Here is a 22098-nt window from a genome sequence, read left to right on the forward strand (position 1 = left end):
CTGAAACAGAGGGCGAGAAACAGAGGGGCTGAAACAGAGGGTCTGAAACAGAGGGGCTGAAACAGAAGGGCTGAAACAGAGGGGCTGAAACACAGGGCGAGAAACAGAGGGGCTGAATCAGAGTGGCTGAAACAGAGGGGCTGAATCAGAGGGGCTGAATCAGAGGGGCTGAATCAGAGGGGCTGAAACAGATGGCGAGAAACAGAGGGTCTGAAACAGAGGGCGAGAAACAGAGGGGCTGAAACAGAGGGGCTGAAACAGAGGGGCTGAATCAGAGGGGCTGAAACAGAGGGGCTGAAACAGAGGGACTGAAACAGAGGGACTGAAACAGAGGGGCTGAAACAGAGGGCGAGAAACAGAGGGGCTGAAACAGAGGGGCTGAAACAGATGGGCTGAAACAGAGGGGCTGAAACTGAGGGCGAGAAACAGAGGGTGAGAAACAGAGGGCGAGAAACAGAGGGTGAGAAACAGAGGGCGAGAAACAGAAGGGCTGAAACAGAGGGGCTGAAAGAGAGGGCGAGAAACAGAGGGGCTGAATCAGAGGGGCTGAATCAGAGGGGCTGAAACAGAGGGGCTGAAACAGAGGGCGAGAATCAGAGGGGCTGAAACAGAGGGCAAGAAACAGAGGGGCTGAAACAGAGGGGCTGATACAGAGGGGCTGAAACAGAGGGCGAGAAACAGAGGGCGAGAAACAGAGGGGGAGAAACAGAGGGCGAGAAACATAGGGACTGAAACAGAGGGGCTGAAACAGATGGGCTGAAACAGAGGTGCTGAAACAGAGGGGCTGAAACAGAGGGCGAGAAACAGAGGGGCTGAAACAGAGGGGCTGAAACAGAGGGGCTGAAACAGCGGGCGAGAAATAGAGGGGCTGAAATAGAGGGCGAGAAACAGAGGGGCTGAAACAGAGGGCGAGAAACAGAGGGGCTGAAACAGAGGGGCTGAAACAGAGGGGCTGAAACAGAGGGCGAGAAACAGAGGGGCTGAAACAGAGGGCGAGAAACAGAGGGGCTGAATCAGAGGGGCTGAAACAGAGGGCGAGAAACAGAGGGGCTGAAACAGAGGGCGAGAAACAGAGGGGCTGAAACAGAGGGTGAGAAACAGAGGGGCTGAAACAGAGGGCGAGAAACAGAGGGCGAGCAACAGAGGGGCTGAAACAGAGGGCGAGAAACAGAGGGTTTGAAACAGAGGGTGAGAAACAGAGGGGCTGAAACAGAGGGGCTGAAACAGAGGGGCTGAATCAGAGGGGCTGATTCAGAGGGGCTGAAACAGAGGGGCTGAATCAGAGGGGCTGAAACAGAGGGCGAGAAACAGAGGGACTGAAACAGAGGGCGAGAAACAGAGGGGCAGAAACAGAGGGGCTGAAACAGAGAGCGCGAAACAGAGGGGCTGAAACAGAGGGCGAGAACCAGAGGGGCTGTAACAGAGGGCGAGAAACAGAGGGGCTGAAACAGAGGGTGAGAAACAGAGGGGCTGAAACAGAGGGGCTGAAACAGAGGGGCTGAATCAGAGGGGCTGATTCAGAGGGCCTGAAACAGAGGGGCTGAATCAGAGGGGCTGAAACAGAGGGCGAGAAACAGAGGGGCTGAAACAGAGTGCGAGAAACAGATGGGCAGAAACAGAGGGGCTGAAACAGAGAGCGCGAAACAGAGGGGCTGAAACAGAGGGCGAGAACCAGAGGGGCTGAAACAGAGGGGCTGAAACAGAGGGGCAAAATTAGAGGGGCAGAAACAGAGGGTGAGAAACAGTGGGGCTGAAACAGAGGGCGAGAAACAGAGGGGCTGAAACAGCGGGGCTGAAACAGAGGTGCTGAAACAGAGGGGCTGAAACAGAGGGCGAGAAACAGAGGGGCTGAAACAGAGGGGCTGAAACAGAATGGCTGAAACAGAGGGGCTGAAACAGAGGGCGATCAACAGAGGGGCTGAATCAGAGGGGCTGAATCAGAGGGGCTGAAACAGAGGGGCTGAAACAGAGGGCGAGAATCAGAGGGGCTGAAACAGAGGGCGAGAAACAGAGGGCAAGAAACAGAGGGGCTGAAACAGAGGGGCTGAAACAGAGGGGCTGATAAAGAGGACGATAAACAGAGGGGCTGAAACAGAGGGCGAGAAACAGAGGGGCTGAAACAGAGGGATAGACCAGAGGGGCTGAAACAGAGGGGCTGAAACAGAGGAGCTGAAACAGAGGGGCTGAAACAGAGGGCGAGAATCAGAGAGGCTGAAACAGAGGGCGAGAAACAGAGGGGCTGAATCAGAGGGGCTGAAACAGAGGGTGGGAAACAGAACGGCTGAAACAGAGGGCGAGAAACAGAGTGGCTGAAACAGACGGGCTGAAACAGAGGGGCTGAAAAAGAGGGCAAAAAACAGAGGAAAATGAAACAGAGGTCGAGAAACAGAGGGGCTGAAACAGAGTGGCTGAAACAGAGGGGCTGACACAGAGTGGCTGAAACAGAGGTGCTGAAACAGAGGGGCTGGAACAGAGGGGGAGAAACAGAGGGGCTGAAACAGAGGGGCTGAATCAGAGGGGCTGAAACAGAGGGCGAGAAACAGAGGGGCTGAAACAGAGGGCGAGAAACTGAGGGGCAGAAACAAAGGGCGAGAAACAGACGGGCTGAAACAGAGGGGCTGAAACAGAGGGCGAGAAACAGAGGGGGTGAAACAGAGGGCGAGAAACAGAGGGTGAGAAACAGAGGGCGAGAAACAGAGGGGATGAAACAGAGGGGCTGAAACAGAGGGGCTGAAACAGAGGGGCTGAAACAGAGGGGCTGAAGCAGAGGGGCTGAAACAGAGGGGCTGAATCAGAGGGGCTGAAACAGAGGGCGAGAAACAGAGGGGCTGAAACAGAGGGGCTGAAAGAGAGGGCGAGAAACAGAGGGGCAGAAACAGAGGGCGAGAAATGGAGGGGCTGAAACAGAGGGGCTGGAACAGAGGGCGAGAAATAGAGGGGCTGAAACAGAGGGGCTGAAACAGAGGGGCTGAAGCAGAAGGGCTGAAACAGAGGGGCTGAAACAGAGGGCGAGAAACAGAGAGGCTGAAACAGAGGGCGAGAAACAGAGAGGCTGAAACAGAGGCGAGAAACAGAGGGACTGAAACAGAGGGGCTGAAACAGAGGGGCTGAACCAGAGGGCGAGAAACAGAGAGGCTGAAACAGAGGGCGAGAAACAGAGAGGCTGAAACAGAGGGCAAGAAACAGAGGGACTGAAACAGAGGGGCTGAAACAGAGGGCGAAAAACAGAGGGGCTAAAACAGAGGGCGAGAAACAGAGGGTGAGAAACAGAGGGCGAGAAACAGAGGGGATGAAACAGAGGGGCTGAAACAGATGGGCTGAAACAGAGGGCGAGATACAGAGGGGGAGAAACAGAGGGGCTGAATCAGAGGGCGAGAAACAGAGGGGCTGAAACAGAGGGGCTGAAACAGAGGGGCTGAATCAGCGGGCGAGAAACAGAGAGGCTGAAACAGAGGGCGAGAAACAGAGAGGCTGAAACAGAGGGCGAGAAACAGAGGGACTGAAACAGAGGGGCTGAAACAGAGGGGCTGAAAGAGAGGGCGAGAAACTGAGGGGCTGAAACAGAGGGCGAGAAACAGAGGGGCTGAAACAGAGGGGAAGAAACAGAGGGCGAGAAACATACGGACTGAAACAGAGGGGCTGAAACAGAGGGCGAGAAACAGAGGGGCTGAATCAGAGGGGCTGAATCAGAGGGGCTGAAACAGAGGGGCTGAAACAGACGGCGAGAAACAGAGGGGCTGAAACAGAGGGCAAGAAACTGGGTGCGAGAAACAGAGGGGCTGAATCAGAGGGGCTGAAACAGAGGGGCTGAAACAGAGGGTCAGATACAGAGGGTGTGAAACAGAGGGGCTGAAACAGAGGGCGAGAAACAGAGGGGCTGAAACAGAGGGGCTGAAACAGAGGGGCTGAAACAGAGGGCGAGAAACAGAGAGGCTGAAACAGAGGGCGAGAAACAGAGGGGCTGAAACAGAGGGCGAGAAAAAGCGGGCCTGAAACAGAGGGGCTGAATCAGAGGGGCTGAAACAGAGGGGCTGAAACAGATGGCGAGAATCAGAGGGGCTGAAACTGAGGGCGAGAAACAGAGGGCGAGAAACAGAGGGGCTGAAACAGAGGGGCGGAAACAGAGGGGCTGAAACAAAGGGGCTGATACAGAGGGCGATACACAGAGGGGCTGAAACAAAGGGCGAGAAACAGAGGGGCTGAAACAGAGGGGCTGAAACAGAGGGGCTGAAACAGAGGGGCTAAAACAGAGGGCGAGAAACAGAGGGGCTGAAACAGAGGGCTAGAAACAGAGGGGCTGAAACAGATGGGCTGAAACAGAGGGGCTGAAACAGAGGGCGAGAAACAGAGGGGCTGAAACAGAGGGGCTGAAACAGAGGGCGAGAAACAGAGGGGCTGAAACAGAGGGCTAGAAACAGAGGGGCTGAAACAGAGGGGCTGAAACAGAGGGGCTGAAACAGAGGGGCTGAATCAGAGGGGCTGATTCAGCGGAGCTGAAACAGAGGGCGAGAAACAGAGGGGCTGAAACAGAGGGCGAGAAACAGAGGGGCTGAAACAGAGGGCCAGAAACAGAGGGGCTGAAACAGAGGGCGAGAAGCAGAGGGGCTGAATCAGAGGGGTTGAAACAGAGGGTGAGAAACAGAGGGGCTGAAACAGAGGGCGAGAAACAGAGTGGCTGAATCATACGGGCTGAAACAGAGGGGCTGAAAAAGAGGGCGAGAAAAAGAGGGCCTGAAACAGAGGGGCTGAATCAGAGGGGCTGAAACAGAGGGGCTGAAACAGATGGCGAGAATCAGAGGGGCTGAAACTGAGGGCGAGAAACAGAGGAGCTGAAACAGAGGGCGAGAAACAGAGGGGCTGAAACAGAGGGCGAGAAAAAGAGGGCCTGAAACAGAGGGGCTGAATCAGAGGGGCTGAAACAGAGGGGCTGAAACAGATGGCGAGAATCAGAGGGGCTGAAACAGAGGGCGAGAAACAGAGGGGCTGAAACAGAGGGCGAGAAAAAGCGGGCCTGAAACAGAGGGCGAGAAACAGAGGGGCTGAAACAGAGGGCGAGAAAAAGCGGGCCTGAAACAGAGGGGCTGAATCAGAGGGGCTGAAACAGAGGGGCTGAAACAGATGGCGAGAATCAGAGGGGCTGAAACTGAGGGCGAGAAACAGAGGGCGAGAAACAGAGGGGCTGAAACAGAGGGGCGGAAACAGAGGGGCTGAAACAGAGGGGCTGATACAGAGGGCGATAAACAGAGGGGCTGAAACAGAGGGCGAGAAACAGAGGGGCTGAAACAGAGGGGCTGAAACAGAGGGGCTGAAACAGAGGGGCTAAAACAGAGGGCGAGAAACAGAGGGGCTGAAACAGAGGGCTAGAAACAGAGGGGCTGAAACAGATGGGCTGAAACAGAGGGGCTGAAACAGAGGGCGAGAAACAGAGGGGCTGAAACAGAGGGGCTGAAACAGAGGGCGAGAAACAGAGGGGCTGAAACAGAGGGCTAGAAACAGAGGGGCTGAAACAGAGGGGCTGAAACAGAGGGGCTGAAACAGAGGGGCTGAATCAGAGGGGCTGATTCAGCGGAGCTGAAACAGAGGGCGAGAAACAGAGGGGCTGAAACAGAGGGCGAGAAACAGAGGGGCTGAAACAGAGGGCCAGAAACAGAGGGGCTGAAACAGAGGGCGAGAAGCAGAGGGGCTGAATCAGAGGGGTTGAAACAGAGGGTGAGAAACAGAGGGGCTGAAACAGAGGGCGAGAAACAGAGTGGCTGAATCATACGGGCTGAAACAGAGGGGCTGAAAAAGAGGGCGAGAAAAAGAGGGCCTGAAACAGAGGGGCTGAATCAGAGGGGCTGAAACAGAGGGGCTGAAACAGATGGCGAGAATCAGAGGGGCTGAAACTGAGGGCGAGAAACAGAGGAGCTGAAACAGAGGGCGAGAAACAGAGGGGCTGAAACAGAGGGCGAGAAAAAGAGGGCCTGAAACAGAGGGGCTGAATCAGAGGGGCTGAAACAGAGGGGCTGAAACAGATGGCGAGAATCAGAGGGGCTGAAACTGAGGGCGAGAAACAGAGGGCGAGAAACAGAGGGGCTGAAACAGAGGGGCGGAAACAGAGGGGCTGAAACAGAGGGGCTGATACAGAGGGCGATAAACAGAGGGGCTGAAACAGAGGGCGAGAAACAGAGGGGCTGAAACAGAGGGGCTGAAACAGAGGGGCTAAAACAGATGGCGAGAAACAGAGAGGCTGAAATAGAGGGCGAGAAACAGAGGGGCTGAATCAGAGGGGCTGAAACAGAGGGTGAGAAACAGAGGGGCTGAAACAGAGGGCGAGAAACAGAGTGGCTGAAACAGACGGGCTGAAACAGAGGGGCTGGAACAGAGGGCTAGAAACAGAGGGGCTGAAAGAGAGGGGATGAATCAGCGGGGCTGAAACAGAGGGCGAGAAACAGAGGGGCTGAAACAGAGGGCGAGAAAGTGAGGGGCAGAAACAAAGGGCGAGAAACAGAGGGGCTGAAACAGAGGGGCTGAAACAGAGGGCGAAAAACAGAGGGGCTGAAACAGAGGGCGAGAAACAGAGGGTGAGAAACAGAGGGCGAGAAACAGAGGGGATGAAACAGAGGGGCTGAAACAGAGGGGCTGAAACAGAGGGGCTGAAACAGAGGGGCTGAAGCAGAGGGGCTGAAACAGAGGGGCTGAATCAGAGGGGCTGAAACAGAAGGCGAGAAACAGAGGGGCTGAAACAGAGGGGCTGAAACAGCGGGCGAGAAATAGAGGGGCTGAAACAGAGGGCGAGAAACAGAGGGGCTGAAACAGAGGGCGAGAAACAGAGGGGCTGAAACAGAGGGGCTGAAACAGAGGGGCTGAAACAGAGGGCGAGAAACAGAGGGGCTGAAACAGAGGGCGAGAAACAGAGGGGCTGAATCAGAGGGGCTGAAACAGAGGGCGAGAAACAGAGGGGCTGAAACAGAGGGCGAGAAACAGAGGGGCTGAAACAGAGGGTGAGAAACAGAGGGGCTGAAACAGAGGGCGAGAAACAGAGGGCGAGAAACAGAGGGGCTGAAACAGAGGGCGAGAAACAGAGGGGCTGAAACAGAGGGTGAGAAACAGAGGGGCTGAAACAGAGGGGCTGAAACAGAGGGGCTGAATCAGAGGGGCTGATTCAGAGGGGCTGAAACAGAGGGGCTGAATCAGAGGGGCTGAAACAGAGGGCGAGAAACAGAGGGGCTGAAACAGAGGGCGAGAAACAGAGGGGCAGAAACAGAGGGGCTGAAACAGAGAGCGCGAAACAGAGGGGCTGAAACAGAGGGCGAGAACCAGAGGGGCTGAAACAGAGGGGCTGAAACAGAGGGGCAAAATTAGAGGGGCAGAAACAGAGGGCGAGAAACAGTGTGGCTGAAACAGAGGGCGAGAAACAGAGGGGCTGAAACAGCGGGGCTGAAACAGAGGGGCTGAAAAAGAGGGGCTGAAACAGAGGGCGAGAAACAGAGGGGCTGAAACAGAGGGGCTGAAACAGAAGGGCTGAAACAGAGGGGCTGAAACCGAGGGCTAGAAACAGAGGGGCTGAATCAGAGGGGCTGAATCAGAGGGGCTGAAACAGAGGGGCTGAAACAGAGTGCGAGAATCAGAGGGGCTGAAACAGAGGGCGAGAAACAGAGGGCAAGAAACAGAGGGGCTGAAACAGAGGGGCTGAAACAGAGGGGCTGATAAAGAGGACGATAAACAGAGGGGCTGAAACAGAGGGCGAGAAACAGAGGGGCTGAAACAGAGGGATAGACCAGAGGGGCTGAAACAGAGGGGCTGAAACAGAGGGGCTGAAACAGAGGGCGAGAATCAGAGAGGCTGAAACAGAGGGCGAGAAACAGAGGGGCTGAATCAGAGGGGCTGAAACAGAGGGTGGGAAACAGAGGGGCTGAAACAGAGGGCGAGAAACAGAGTGGCTGAAACAGACGGGCTGAAACAGAGGGGCTGAAAAAGAGGGCAAAAAACAGAGGAAAATGAAACAGAGGTCGAGAAACAGAGGGGCTGAAACAGAGTGGCTGAAACAGAGGGGCTGACACAGAGTGGCTGAAACAGAGGTGCTGAAACAGAGGGGCTGGAACAGAGGGGGAGAAACAGAGGGGCTGAAACAGAGGGGCTGAATCAGAGGGGCTGAAACAGAGGGCGAGAAACAGAGGGGCTGAAACAGAGGGCGAGAAACTGAGGGGCAGAAACAAAGGGCGAGAAACAGAGGGGCTGAAACAGAGGGGCTGAAACAGAGAGCGAGAAACAGAGGGGGTGAAACAGAGGGCGAGAAACAGAGGGTGAGAAACAGAGGGCGAGAAACAGAGGGGATGAAACAGAGGGGCTGAAACAGAGGGGCTGAAACAGAGGGGCTGAAACAGAGGGGCTGAAGCAGAGGGGCTGAAACAGAGGGGCTGAATCAGAGGGGCTGAAACAGAGGGCGAGAAACAGAGGGGCTGAAACAGAGGGGCTGAAAGAGAGGGCGAGAAACAGAGGGGCAGAAACAGAGGGCGAGAAATGGAGGGGCTGAAACAGAGGGGCTGAAACAGAGGGCGAGAAATAGAGGGGCTGAAACAGAGGGGCTGAAACAGAGGGGCTGAAGCAGAAGGGCTGAAACAGAGGGGCTGAAACAGAGGGCGAGAAACAGAGGGGCTGAATCAGAGGGGCTGAAACTGCGGGGCTGAATCAGAGGGGCTGAATCAGAGGGGTTGAAACAGAGGGCGAGAAACAGACGGGCTGAAACAGAGGGCGAGAAACAGAGGGGCTGAATCAGAGGGGCTGGATCAGAGCAGTTGAAACAGAGGGGCTGAAACAGAGGGCGAGAAACAAACGGGCTGAAACAGCGGGCGAGAAACAGAGGGCGAGAAACAGAGGGGCTGAAACAGAGGGGCTGAAACAGCCGGGCTGAAACAGAGTGCCTGAAGCAGAGGGCGAGAAACAGAGGGGCTGAAACAGAGGGCGAAAAACAGAGGGGCTAAAACAGAGGGCGAGAAACAGAGGGTGAGAAACAGAGGGCGAGAAACAGAGGGGATGAAACAGAGGGGCTGAAACAGATGGGCTGAAACAGAGGGCGAGAAACAGAGGGGGAGAAACAGAGGAGCGGAATCAGAGGGCGAGAAACAGAGGGGCTGAAACAGAGGGGCTGAAACAGAGGGGCTGAAACAGCGGGCGAGAAACAGAGAGGCTGAAACAGAGGGCGAGAAACAGAGAGGCTGAAACAGAGGCGAGAAACAGAGGGACTGAAACAGAGGGGCTGAAACAGAGGGGCTGAACCAGAGGGCGAGAAACAGAGAGGCTGAAACAGAGGGCGAGAAACGGAGAGGCTGAAACAGAGGGCGAGAAACAGAGGGACTGAAACAGAGGGGCTGAAACAGAGGGCGAAAAACAGAGGGGCTAAAACAGAGGGCGAGAAACAGAGGGTGAGAAACAGAGGGCGAGAAACAGAGGGGATGAAACAGAGGGGCTGAAACAGATGGGCTGAAACAGAGGGCGAGAAACAGAGGGGGAGAAACAGAGGGGCTGAATCAGAGGGCGAGAAACAGAGGGGCTGAAACAGAGGGGCTGAAACAGAGGGGCTGAAACAGCGGGCGAGAAACAGAGAGGCTGAAACAGAGGGCGAGAAACAGAGAGGCTGAAACAGAGGGCGAGAAACAGAGGGACTGAAACAGAGGGGCTGAAACAGAGGGGCTGAAAGAGAGGGCGAGAAACTGAGGGGCTGAAACAGAGGGCGAGAAACAGAGGGGCTGAAACAGAGGGGAAGAAACAGAGGGCGAGAAACATACGGACTGAAACAGAGGGGCTGAAACAGAGGGCGAGAAACAGAGGGGCTGAATCAGAGGGGCTGAATCAGAGGGGCTGAAACAGAGGGGCTGAAACAGACGGCGAGAAACAGAGGGGCTGAAACAGAGGGCAAGAAACCGGGTGCGAGAAACAGAGGGGCTGAATCAGAGGGGCTGAAACAGAGGGGCTGAAACAGAGGGTCAGATACAGAGGGTGTGAAACAGAGGGGCTGAAACAGAGGGCGAGAAACAGAGGGGCTGAAACAGAGGGGCTGAAACAGAGGGGCTGAAACAGAGGGCGAGAAACAGAGAGGCTGAAACAGAGGGCGAGAAACAGAGGGGCTGAAACAGAGGACGAGAAAAAGCGGGCCTGAAACAGAGGGGCTGAATCAGAGGGGCTGAAACAGAGGGGCTGAAACAGATGGCGAGAATCAGAGGGGCTGAAACTGAGGGCGAGAAACAGAGGGCGAGAAACAGAGGGGCTGAAACAGAGGGGCGGAAACAGAGGGGCTGAAACAGAGGGGCTGATACAGAGGGCGATAAACAGAGGGGCTGAAACAGAGGGCGAGAAACAGAGGGGCTGAAACAGAGGGGCTGAAACAGAGGGGCTGAAACAGAGGGGCTAAAACAGAGGGCGAGAAACAGAGGGGCTGAAACAGAGGGCTAGAAACAGAGGGGCTGAAACAGATGGGCTGAAACAGAGGGGCTGAAACAGAGGGCGAGAAACAGAGGGGCTGAAACAGAGGGGCTGAAACAGAGGGCGAGAAACAGAGGGGCTGAAACAGAGGGCTAGAAACAGAGGGGCTGAAACAGAGGGGCTGAAACAGAGGGGCTGAAACAGAGGGGCTGAATCAGAGGGGCTGATTCAGCGGAGCTGAAACAGAGGGCGAGAAACAGAGGGGCTGAAACAGAGGGCGAGAAACAGAGGGGCTGAAACAGAGGGCCAGAAACCGAGGGGCTGAAACAGAGGGCGAGAAGCAGAGGGGCTGAATCAGAGGGGTTGAAACAGAGGGTGAGAAACAGAGGGGCTGAAACAGAGGGCGAGAAACAGAGTGGCTGAATCATACGGGCTGAAACAGAGGGGCTGAAAAAGAGGGCGAGAAAAAGAGGGCCTGAAACAGAGGGGCTGAATCAGAGGGGCTGAAACAGAGGGGCTGAAACAGATGGCGAGAATCAGAGGGGCTGAAACTGAGGGCGAGAAACAGAGGAGCTGAAACAGAGGGCGAGAAACAGAGGGGCTGAAACAGAGGGCGAGAAAAAGAGGGCCTGAAACAGAGGGGCTGAATCAGAGGGGCTGAAACAGAGGGGCTGAAACAGATGGCGAGAATCAGAGGGGCTGAAACTGAGGGCGAGAAACAGAGGGCGAGAAACAGAGGTGCTGAAACAGAGGGGCGGAAACAGATGGGCTGAAACAGAGGGGCTGATACAGAGGGCGATAAACAGAGGGGCTGAAACAGAGGGCGAGAAACAGAGGGGCTGAAACAGAGGGGCTGAAACAGAGGGGCTAAAACAGATGGCGAGAAACAGAGAGGCTGAAATAGAGGGCGAGAAACAGAGGGGCTGAATCAGAGGGGCTGAAACAGAGGGTGAGAAACAGAGGGGCTGAAACAGAGGGCGAGAAACAGAGTGGCTGAAACAGACGGGCTGAAACAGAGGGGCTGAAAAAGAGGGCAAAAAACAGAGGGGCTGAAACAGAGGGGCTGAAACAGAGGGGCTGAAACAGAGGGGCTAAAACAGATGGCGAAAAACAGAGAGGCTGAAATAGAGGGCGAGAAACAGAGGGGCTGAATCAGAGGGGCTGAAACAGAGGGTGAGAAACAGAGGGGCTGAAACAGAGGGCGAGAAACAGAGTGGCTGAAACAGAGGGGCTGAAACAGAGGGGCTGAAAAAGAGGGCAAAAAACAGAGGGGCTGAAACAGAGGCCGAGAAACAGACGGGCTGAAACAGAGGGGCTGAAACAGAGGGGCGGAAACAGAGGGGCTGACACAGAGTGGCTGAAACAGAGGGGCTGGAACAGAGGGGGAGAAACAGAGGGGCTGAAACAGAGGGGATGAATCAGCGGGGCTGAAACAGAGGGCGAGAAACAGAGGGGCTGAAACAGAGGGCGAGAAAGTGAGGGGCAGAAACAAAGGGCGAGAAACAGAGGGGCTGAAACAGAGGGCGAAAAACAGAGGGGCTGAAACAGAGGGCGAGAAACAGAGGGTGAGAAACAGAGGGCGAGAAACAGAGGGGCTGAAACAGAGGGGCTGAAACAGAGGGGCTGAAACAGAGGTGCTGATACAGAGGGGCTGAAACAGAGGGGCTGAATCAGAGGGGCTGAAACAGAAGGCGAGAAACAGAGGGGCTGAAACAGAGGGCGAGAAACAGAGGGGCTGAAACAGAGGGGCTGAAAGAGAGGGCGAGAAACAGAGGGGCTGAAACAGAGGGCTAGAAACAGAGGGGCTGAAACAGAGGGGCTGAAACAGAGGGGCTGATACAGAGGGGCTGAATCAGAGGGGCTGATTCAGAGGGGCTGAAACAGAGGGGCTGAATCAGCGGAGCTGAAACAGAGGGCGAGAAACTGAGGGGCTGAAACAGTGGGCGAGAAACAGAGGTGCAGAAACAGAGGGCGAGAAACAGATCGGTTGAAACAGAGGGGCTGAATCAGAGGGCGAGAAACAGAGGGGCTGAAACAGAGGGCTAGAAACAGAGGGGCTGAAACAGATAGGCTGAAACAGAGGGGCTGAAACAGAGGGCGAGAAACAGAGGGGCTGAAACAGAGGGGCTGAAACAGAGGGCGAGAAACAGAGGGGCTGAAACAGAGGGCTAGAAACAGAGGGGCTGAAACAGAGGGGCTGAAACTGAGGGGCTGAAACAGAGGGGCTGAATCAGAGGGGCTGATTCAGAGGGGCTGAAACAGAGTGGCTGAATCAGCGGAGCTGAAACAGAGGGCGAGAAACAGAGGGGCTGAAACAGAGGGCGAGAAGCAGAGGGGCTGAATCAGAGGGGCTGAAACAGAGGGTGAGAAACAGAGGGCGAGAAACAGAGGGGCTGAAACAGAGCGGCGGAAACAGAGGGGCTGAAACAGAGGGGCTGATACAGAGGGCGATAAACAGAGGGGCTGAAACCGAGGGCGAGAAACAGATGGGCTGAAACAGAGGGGCTGAAACAGAGGGGCTGAAACAGAGGGGCTAAAACAGATGGCGAAAAACAGAGAGGCTGAAATAGAGGGCGAGAAACAGAGGGGCTGAATCAGAGGGGCTGAAACAGAGGGTGAGAAACAGAGGGGCTGAAACAGAGGGCGAGAAACAGAGTGGCTGAAACAGACGGGCTGAAACAGAGGGGCTGAAAAAGAGGGCAAAAAACAGAGGGGCTGAAACAGAGGCCGAGAAACAGAGGGGCTGAAACATAGGGGCTGAAACAGAGGGGCGGAAACAGAGGGGCTGACACAGAGTGGCTGAAACAGAGGGGCTGAAACAGAGGGGCTGGAACAGAGGGGGAGAAACAGAGGGGCTGAAACAGAGGGGCTGAATCAGCGGGGCTGAAACAGAGGGCGAGAAACAGAGGGGCTGAAACAGAGGGCGAGAAAGTGAGGGGCAGAAACAAAGGGCGAGAAACAGAGGGGCTGAAACAGAGGGCGAGAAACAGAGGGGCTGAAACAGAGGGCGAGAAACAGAGGGGCTGAAACAGAGGGGCTGAAACAGAGGGGCTGAAACAGAGGGGCTGAAACAGAGGGCGAGAAACAGAGAGGCTGAAACAGAGGGCGAGAAACAGAGGGGCTGAAACAGAGGGCGAGAAACAGAGGGGCTGAAACAGAGGGGCTGAAACAGAATGGCTGAAACAGAGGGGCTGAAACAGAGGGCGAGAAACAGAGGGGCTGAAACAGAGGGCGAGAAACAGAGGGGCTAAAACAGAGGGGGAGAAACAGAGGGCGAGAAACATAGGGACTGAAACAGAGGGGCTGAAACAGAGGGGCTGAAACAGAGGGCGAGAAACAGAGGGGCTGAAACAAAGGGCGAGAAACAGAGGGGCTGAAACAGAGGGGCTGAAACAGAGGGGCTGAAACAGAGGGCGAGAAATAGAGGGGCTGAAACAGAGGGCGAGAAACAGAGGGGCTGAAACAGAGGGCGAGAAATAGAGGGGCTGAAACAGAAGGGCTGAAACAGAGGGTCTGAAACAGAGGGCGAGAACGAGAGGGGCTGAAACAGAGGGCGAGAAACAGAGGGGCTGAATCAGAGGGGTTGAAACAGAGGGTGAGAAACAGAGGGGCTGAAACAGAGGGCGAGAAACAGAGTGGCTGAATCATACCGGCTGAAACAGAGGGGCTGAAAAAGAGGGCGAGAAAAAGAGGGCCTGAAACAGAGGGGCTGAATCAGAGGGGCTGAAACAGAGGCGCTGAAACAGATGGCGAGAATCAGAGTGGCTGAAACTGAGGGCGAGAAACAGAGGAGCTGAAACAGAGGGCGAGAAACAGAGGGGCTGAAACAGAGGGCGAGAAAAAGAGGGCCTGAAACAGAGGGGCTGAATCAGAGGGGCTGAAACAGAGGGGCTGAAACAGATGGCGAGAATCAGAGGGGCTGAAACTGAGGGCGAGAAACAGAGGGCGAGAAACAGAGGGGCTGAAACAGAGGGGCGGAAACAGAGGGGCTGAAACAGAGGGGCTGATACAGAGGGCGATAAACAGAGGGGCTGAAACAGAGGGCGAGAAACAGAGGGGCTGAAACAGAGGGGCTGAAACAGAGGGGCTAAAACAGATGGCGAGAAACAGAGAGGCTGAAATAGAGGGCGAGAAACAGAGGGGCTGAATCAGAGGGGCTGAAACAGAGGGTGAGAAACAGAGGGCGAGAAACAGAGGGGCTGAAACAGAGGGGCTGAAACAGAGGGGCTGAAACAGAGGGGCTGAAACAGAGGGGCTGAAACAGAGGGGCTGAATCAGAGGGGCTGAAACAGAAGGCGAGAAACAGAGGGGCTGAAACAGAGGGCGAGAAACAGAGGGGCTGAAACAGAGGGGCTGAAAGAGAGGGCGAGAAACAGAGGGGCTGAAACAGAGGGCTAGAAACAGAGGGGCTGAAACAGAGGGGCTGAAACAGAGGGGCTGAAACAGAGGGGCTGAATCAGAGGGGCTGATTCAGAGGGGCTGAAACAGAGGGGCTGAATCAGCGGAGCTGAAACAGAGGGCGAGAAACTGAGGGGCTGAAACAGTGGGCGAGAAACAGAGGTGCAGAAACAGAGGGCGAGAAACAGATCGGTTGAAACAGAGGGGCTGAATCAGAGGGCGAGAAACAGAGGGGCTGAAAAAGAGGGCTAGAAACAGAGGGGCTGAAACAGATAGGCTGAAACAGAGGGGCTGAAACAGAGGGCGAGAAACAGAGGGGCTGAAACAGAGGGGCTGAAACAGAGGGCGAGAAACAGAGGGGCTGAAACAGAGGGCTAGAAACAGAGGGGCTGAAACAGAGGGGCTGAAACTGAGGGGCTGAAACAGAGGGGCTGAATCAGAGGGGCTGATTCAGAGGGGCTGAAACAGAGTGGCTGAATCAGCGGAGCTGAAACAGAGGGCGAGAAACAGAGGGGCTGAAACAGAGGGCGAGAAGCAGAGGGGCTGAATCAGAGGGGCTGAAACAGAGGGTGAGAAACAGAGGGCGAGAAACAGAGGGGCTGAAACAGAGCGGCGGAAACAGAGGGGCTGAAACAGAGGGGCTGATACAGAGGGCGATAAACAGAGGGGCTGAAACCGAGGGCGAGAAACAGATGGGCTGAAACAGAGGGGCTGAAACAGAGGGGCTGAAACAGAGGGGCTAAAACAGATGGCGAAAAACAGAGAGGCTGAAATAGAGGGCGAGAAACAGAGGGGCTGAATCAGAGGGGCTGAAACAGTTGGGTGAGAAACAGAGGGGCTGAAACAGAGGGCGAGAAACAGAGTGGCTGAAACAGACGGGCTGAAACAGAGGGGCTGAAAAAGAGGGCAAAAAACAGAGGGGCTGAAACAGAGGCCGAGAAACAGAGGGGCTGAAACAGAGGGGCTGAAACAGAGGGGCGGAAACAGAGAGGCTGACACAGAGTGGCTGAAACAGAGGGGCTGAAACAGAGGGGCTGGAACAGAGGGGGAGAAACAGAGGGGCTGAAACAGAGGGGCTGAATCAGCGGGGCTGAAACAGAGGGCGAGAAACAGAGGGGCTGAAACAGAGGGCGAGAAAGTGAGGGGCAGAAACAAAGGGCGAGAAACAGAGGGGCTGAAACAGAGGGCGAGAAACAGAGGGGCTGAAACAGAGGGCGAGAAACAGAGGGGCTGAAACAGAGGGGCTGAAACAGAGGGGCTGAAACAGAGGGGCTGAAACAGAGGGCGAGAAACAGAGAGGCTGAAACAGAGGGCGAGAAACAGAGGGGCTGAAACAGAGGGCGAGAAACAGAGGGGCTGAAACAGAGGGGCTGAAACAGAATGGCTGAAACAGAGGGGCTGAAACAGAGGGCGAGAAACAGAGGGGCTGAAACAGAGGGCGAGAAACAGAGGGGCTAAAACAGAGGGGGAGAAACAGAGGGCGAGAAACATAGGGACTGAAACAGAGGGGCTGAAACAGAGGGGCTGAAACAGAGGGCGAGAAACAGAGGGGCTGAAACAAAGGGCGAGAAACAGAGGGGCTGAAACAGAGGGGCTGAAACAGAGGGGCTGAAACAGAGGGCGAGAAATAGAGGGGCTGAAACAGAGGGCGAGAAACAGAGGGGCTGAAACAGAGGGCGAGAAATAGAGGGGCTGAAACAGAAGGGCTGAAACAGAGGGTCTGAAACAGAGGGCGAGAACGAGAGGGGCTGAAACAGAGGGCGAGAAACAGAGGGGCTGAATCAGAGGGGTTGAAACAGAGGGTGAGAAACAGAGGGGCTGAAACAGAGGGCGAGAAACAGAGTGGCTGAATCATACCGGCTGAAACAGAGGGGCTGAAAAAGAGGGCGAGTAAAAGAGGGCCTGAAACAGAGGGGCTGAATCAGAGGGGCTGAAACAGAGGCGCTGAAACAGATGGCGAGAATCAGAGTGGCTGAAACTGAGGGCGAGAAACAGAGGAGCTGAAACAGAGGGCGAGAAACAGAGGGGCTGAAACAGAGGGCGAGAAAAAGAGGGCCTGAAACAGAGGGGCTGAATCAGAGGGGCTGAAACAGAGGGGCTGAAACAGATGGCGAGAATCAGAGGGGCTGAAACTGAGGGCGAGAAACAGAGGGCGAGAAACAGAGGGGCTGAAACAGAGGGGCGGAAACAGAGGGGCTGAAACAGAGGGGCTGATACAGAGGGCGATAAACAGAGGGGCTGAAACAGAGGGCGAGAAACAGAGGGGCTGAAACAGAGGGGCTGAAACAGAGGGGCTAAAACAGATGGCGAGAAACAGAGAGGCTGAAATAGAGGGCGAGAAACAGAGGGGCTGAATCAGAGGGGCTGAAACAGAGGGTGAGAAACAGAGGGGCTGAAACAGAGGGCGAGAAACAGAGTGGCTGAAACAGACGGGCTGAAACAGAGGGGCTGAAAAAGAGGGCAAAAAACAGAGGGGCTGAAACAGAGGCCGAGAAACAGAGGGGCTGAAACAGAGGGGCTGAAACAGAGGGGCGGAAACAGAGGGGCTGACACAGAGTGGCTGAAACAGAGGGGCTGAAACAGAGGGGCTGGAACAGAGGGGGAGAAACAGAGGGGCTGAAACAGAGGGGATGAATCAGCGGGGCTGAAACAGAGGGCGAGAAACAGAGGGGCTGAAACAGAGGGCGAGAAAGTGAGGGGCAGAAACAAAGGGCGAGAAACAGAAGGGCTGAAACAGAGGGGCTGAAACAGAGGGCGAAAAACAGAGGGGCTGAAACAGAGGGCGAGAAACAGAGGGTGAGAAACAGAGGGCGAGAAACAGAGGGGATGAAACAGAGGGGCTGAAACAGAGGGGCTGAAACAGAGGGGCTGAAACAGAGGGGCTGAAACAGAGGGGCTGAATCAGAGGGGCTGAAACAGAAGGCGAGAAACAGAGGGGCTGAAACAGAGGGCGAGAAACAGAGGGGCTGAAACAGAGGGGCTGAAAGAGAGGGCGAGAAACAGAGGGGCTGAAACAGAGGGCTAGAAACAGAGGGGCTGAAACAGAGGGGCTGAAACAGAGGGGCTGAAACAGAGGGGCTGAATCAGAGGGGCTGATTCAGAGGGGCTGAAACAGAGGGGCTGAATCAGCGGAGCTGAAACAGAGGGCGAGAAACTGAGGGGCTGAAACAGTGGGCGTGAAACAGAGGTGCAGAAACAGAGGGCGAGAAACAGATCGGTTGAAACAGAGGGGCTGAAACAGAGGGCGAGAAACAGAGGGGCTGAAACAGAGGGCTAGAAACAGAGGGGCTGAAACAGATGGGCTGAAACAGAGGGGCTGAAACAGAGGGCGAGAAACAGAGGGGCTGAAACAGAGGGGCTGAAACAGAGGGCGAGAAACAGAGGGGCTGAAACAGAGGGCTAGAAACAGAGGGGCTGAAACAGAGGGGCTGAAACTGAGGGGCTGAAACAGAGGGGCTGAATCAGAGGGGCTGATTCAGAGGGGCTGAAACAGAGTGGCTGAATCAGCGGAGCTGAAACAGAGGGCGAGAAACAGAGGGGCTGAAACAGAGGGCGAGAAGCACAGGGGCTGAATCAGAGGGGCTGAAAAAGAGGGTGAGAAACAGAGGGCGAGAAACAGAGGGGCTGAAACAGACCGGCGGAAACAGAGGGGCTGAAACAGAGGGGCTGATACAGAGGGCGATAAACAGAGGGGCTGAAACCGAGGGCGAGAAACAGATGGGCTGAAACAGAGGGGCTGAAACAGAGAGGCTGAAACAGAGGGGCTAAAACAGATGGCGAAAAACAGAGAGGCTGAAATAGAGGGCGAGAAACAGAGGGGCTGAATCAGAGGGGCTGAAACAGAGGGTGAGAAACAGAGGGGCTGAAACAGAGTGCGAGAAACAGAGTGGCTGAAACAGACGGGCTGAAACAGAGGGGCTGAAAAAGAGGGCAAAAAACAGAGGGGCTGAAACAGAGGCCGAGAAACAGAGGGGCTGAAACAGAGGGGCTGAAACAGAGGGGCGGAAACAGAGGGGCTGACACAGAGTGGCTGAAACAGAGGGGCTGAAACAGAGGGGCTGGAACAGAGGGGGAGAAACAGAGGGGCTGAAACAGAGGGGCTGAATCAGCGGGGCTGAAACAGAGGGCGAGAAACAGAGGGGCTGAAACAGAGGGCGAGAAAGTGAGGGGCAGAAACAAAGGGCGAGAAACAGAGGGGCTGAAACAGAGGGCGAGAAACAGAGGGGCTGAAACAGAGGGCGAGAAACAGAGGGGCTGAAACAGAGGGGCTGAAACAGAGGGGCTGAAACAGAGGGGCTGAAACAGAGGGCGAGAAACAGAGAGGCTGAAACAGAGGGCGAGAAACAGAGGGGCTGAAACAGAGGGCGAGAAACAGAGGGGCTGAAACAGAGGGGCTGAAACAGAATGGCTGAAACAGAGGGGCTGAAACAGAGGGCGAGAAACAGAGGGGCTGAAACAGAGGGCGAGAAACAGAGGGGCTAAAACAGAGGGGGAGAAACAGAGGGCGAGAAACATAGGGACTGAAACAGAGGTGCTGAAACAGAGGGGCTGAAACAGAGGGCGAGAAACAGAGGGGCTGAAACAAAGGGCGAGAAACAGAGGGGCTGAAACAGAGGGGCTGAAACAGAGGGGCTGAAACAGAGGGCGAGAAATAGAGGGGCTGAAACAGAGGGCGAGAAACAGAGGGGCTGAAACAGAGGGCGAGAAACAGAGGGGCTGAAACAGAAGGGCTGAAACAGAGGGTCTGAAACAGAGGGCGAGAACGAGAGGGGCTGAAACAGAGGGCGAGAAACAGAGGGGCTGAATCAGAGGGGCTGAAACAGAGGGCGAGAAACAGAGGGGCTGAAACAGAGGGCGAGAAACAGAGGGGATGAAACTGAGGGTGAGAAACAGAGGGGCTGAAACAGAGGGGCTGAAACAGAGGGGCTGAATCAGAGGGGCTGATTCAGAGGGGCTGAAACAGAGGGGCTGAATCAGAGGGGCTGAAACAGAGGGCGAGAAACAGAGGGGCTGAAACAGAGGGCGAGAAACAGAGGGGCAGAAACAGAGGGCGAGAAACAGAGTGGCTGAAACAGAGGGGCTGAAACAGAGAGCGCGAAACAGAGGGGCTGAAACAGAGGGCGAGAACCAGAGGGGCTGAAACAGAGGGGCTAAATTAGAGGGGCAGAAACTGAGGGGCAGAAACAAAGGGCGAGAAACAGAGGGGCTGAAACAGAGGGGCTCAAACAGAGGGCGAAAAACAGAGGGGCTGAAACAGAGGGCGAGAAACAGAGGGTGAGAAACAGAGGGCGAGAAACAGAGGGGATGAAACAGAGGGGCTGAAACAGAGGGGCTGAAACAGAGGGGCTGAAACAGAGGGGCTGAAGCAGAGGGGCTGAAACAGAGGGGCTGAATCAGAGCGGCTGAAACAGAAGGCGAGAAACAGAGGGGCTGAAACAGAGGGCGAGAAACAGAGGGGCTGAAACAGAGGGGCTGAAAGAGAGGGCGAGAAACAGAGGGGCTGAAACAGAGGGCGAGAAATAGAGGGGCTGAAACAGAGGGGCTGAAACAGAGGGCGAGAAATAGAGGGGCTGAAACAGAGGGGCTGAAACAGAGGGGCTGAAACAGAAGGGCTGAAACAGAGGGTCTGAAACAGAGGGCGAGAAACAGAGGGGCTGAAACAGAGGGTGAGAAACAGAGGGGCTAAAACAGAGGGTAAGAAACAGAGGGCGAGAAACATAGTGACTGAAACAGAGGGGCTGAAACAGAGGGGCTGAAACAGAGGGCGAGAAACAGAGGGGCTGAAACAGAGGGCGAGAAACAGAGGGGCTGAAACAGAGGGGCTGAATCAGAGGGGCTGATTCAGAGGGGCTGAAACAGAGTGGCTGAATCAGCGGAGCTGAAACAGAGGGCGAGAAACAGAGGGGCTGAAACAGAGGGCGAGAAGCAGAGGGGCTGAATCAGAGGGGCTGAAACAGAGGGTGAGAAACAGAGGGCGAGAAACAGAGGGGCTGAAACAGAGCGGCGGAAACAGAGGGGCTGAAACAGAGGGGCTGATACAGAGGGCGATAAACAGAGGGGCTGAAACCGAGGGCGAGAAACAGATGGGCTGAAACAGAGGGGCTGAAACAGAGGGGCTGAAACAGAGGGGCTAAAACAGATGGCGAAAAACAGAGAGGCTGAAATAGAGGGCGAGAAACAGAGGGGCTGAATCAGAGGGGCTGAAACAGAGGGTGAGAAACAGAGGGGCTGAAACAGAGGGCGAGAAACAGAGTGGCTGAAACAGACGGGCTGAAACAGAGGGGCTGAAAAAGAGGGCAAAAAACAGAGGGGCTGAAACAGAGGCCGAGAAACAGAGGGGCTGAAACATAGGGGCTGAAACAGAGGGGCGGAAACAGAGGGGCTGACACAGAGTGGCTGAAACAGAGGGGCTGAAACAGAGGGGCTGGAACAGAGGGGGAGAAACAGAGGGGCTGAAACAGAGGGGCTGAATCAGCGGGGCTGAAACAGAGGGCGAGAAACAGAGGGGCTGAAACAGAGGGCGAGAAAGTGAGGGGCAGAAACAAAGGGCGAGAAACAGAGGGGCTGAAACAGAGGGCGAGAAACAGAGGGGCTGAAACAGAGGGCGAGAAACAGAGGGGCTGAAACAGAGGGGCTGAAACAGAGGGGCTGAAACAGAGGGGCTGAAACAGAGGGCGAGAAACAGAGAGGCTGAAACAGAGGGCGAGAAACAGAGGGGCTGAAACAGAGGGCGAGAAACAGAGGGGCTGAAACAGAGGGGCTGAAACAGAATGGCTGAAACAGAGGGGCTGAAACAGAGGGCGAGAAACAGAGGGGCTGAAACAGAGGGCGAGAAACAGAGGGGCTAAAACAGAGGGGGAGAAACAGAGGGCGAGAAACATAGGGACTGAAACAGAGGGGCTGAAACAGAGGGGCTGAAACAGAGGGCGAGAAACAGAGGGGCTGAAACAAAGGGCGAGAAACAGAGGGGCTGAAACAGAGGGGCTGAAACAGAGGGGCTGAAACAGAGGGCGAGAAATAGAGGGGCTGAAACAGAGGGCGAGAAACAGAGGGGCTGAAACAGAGGGCGAGAAATAGAGGGGCTGAAACAGAAGGGCTGAAACAGAGGGTCTGAAACAGAGGGCGAGAACGAGAGGGGCTGAAACAGAGGGCGAGAAACAGAGGGGCTGAATCAGAGGGGTTGAAACAGAGGGTGAGAAACAGAGGGGCTGAAACAGAGGGCGAGAAACAGAGTGGCTGAATCATACCGGCTGAAACAGAGGGGCTGAAAAAGAGGGCGAGAAAAAGAGGGCCTGAAAC

The sequence above is a fragment of the Chiloscyllium punctatum genome, chromosome 4, assembly GCF_047496795.1.
Source record: "Chiloscyllium punctatum isolate Juve2018m chromosome 4, sChiPun1.3, whole genome shotgun sequence".
Lineage (NCBI taxonomy): Eukaryota > Metazoa > Chordata > Chondrichthyes > Orectolobiformes > Hemiscylliidae > Chiloscyllium > Chiloscyllium punctatum.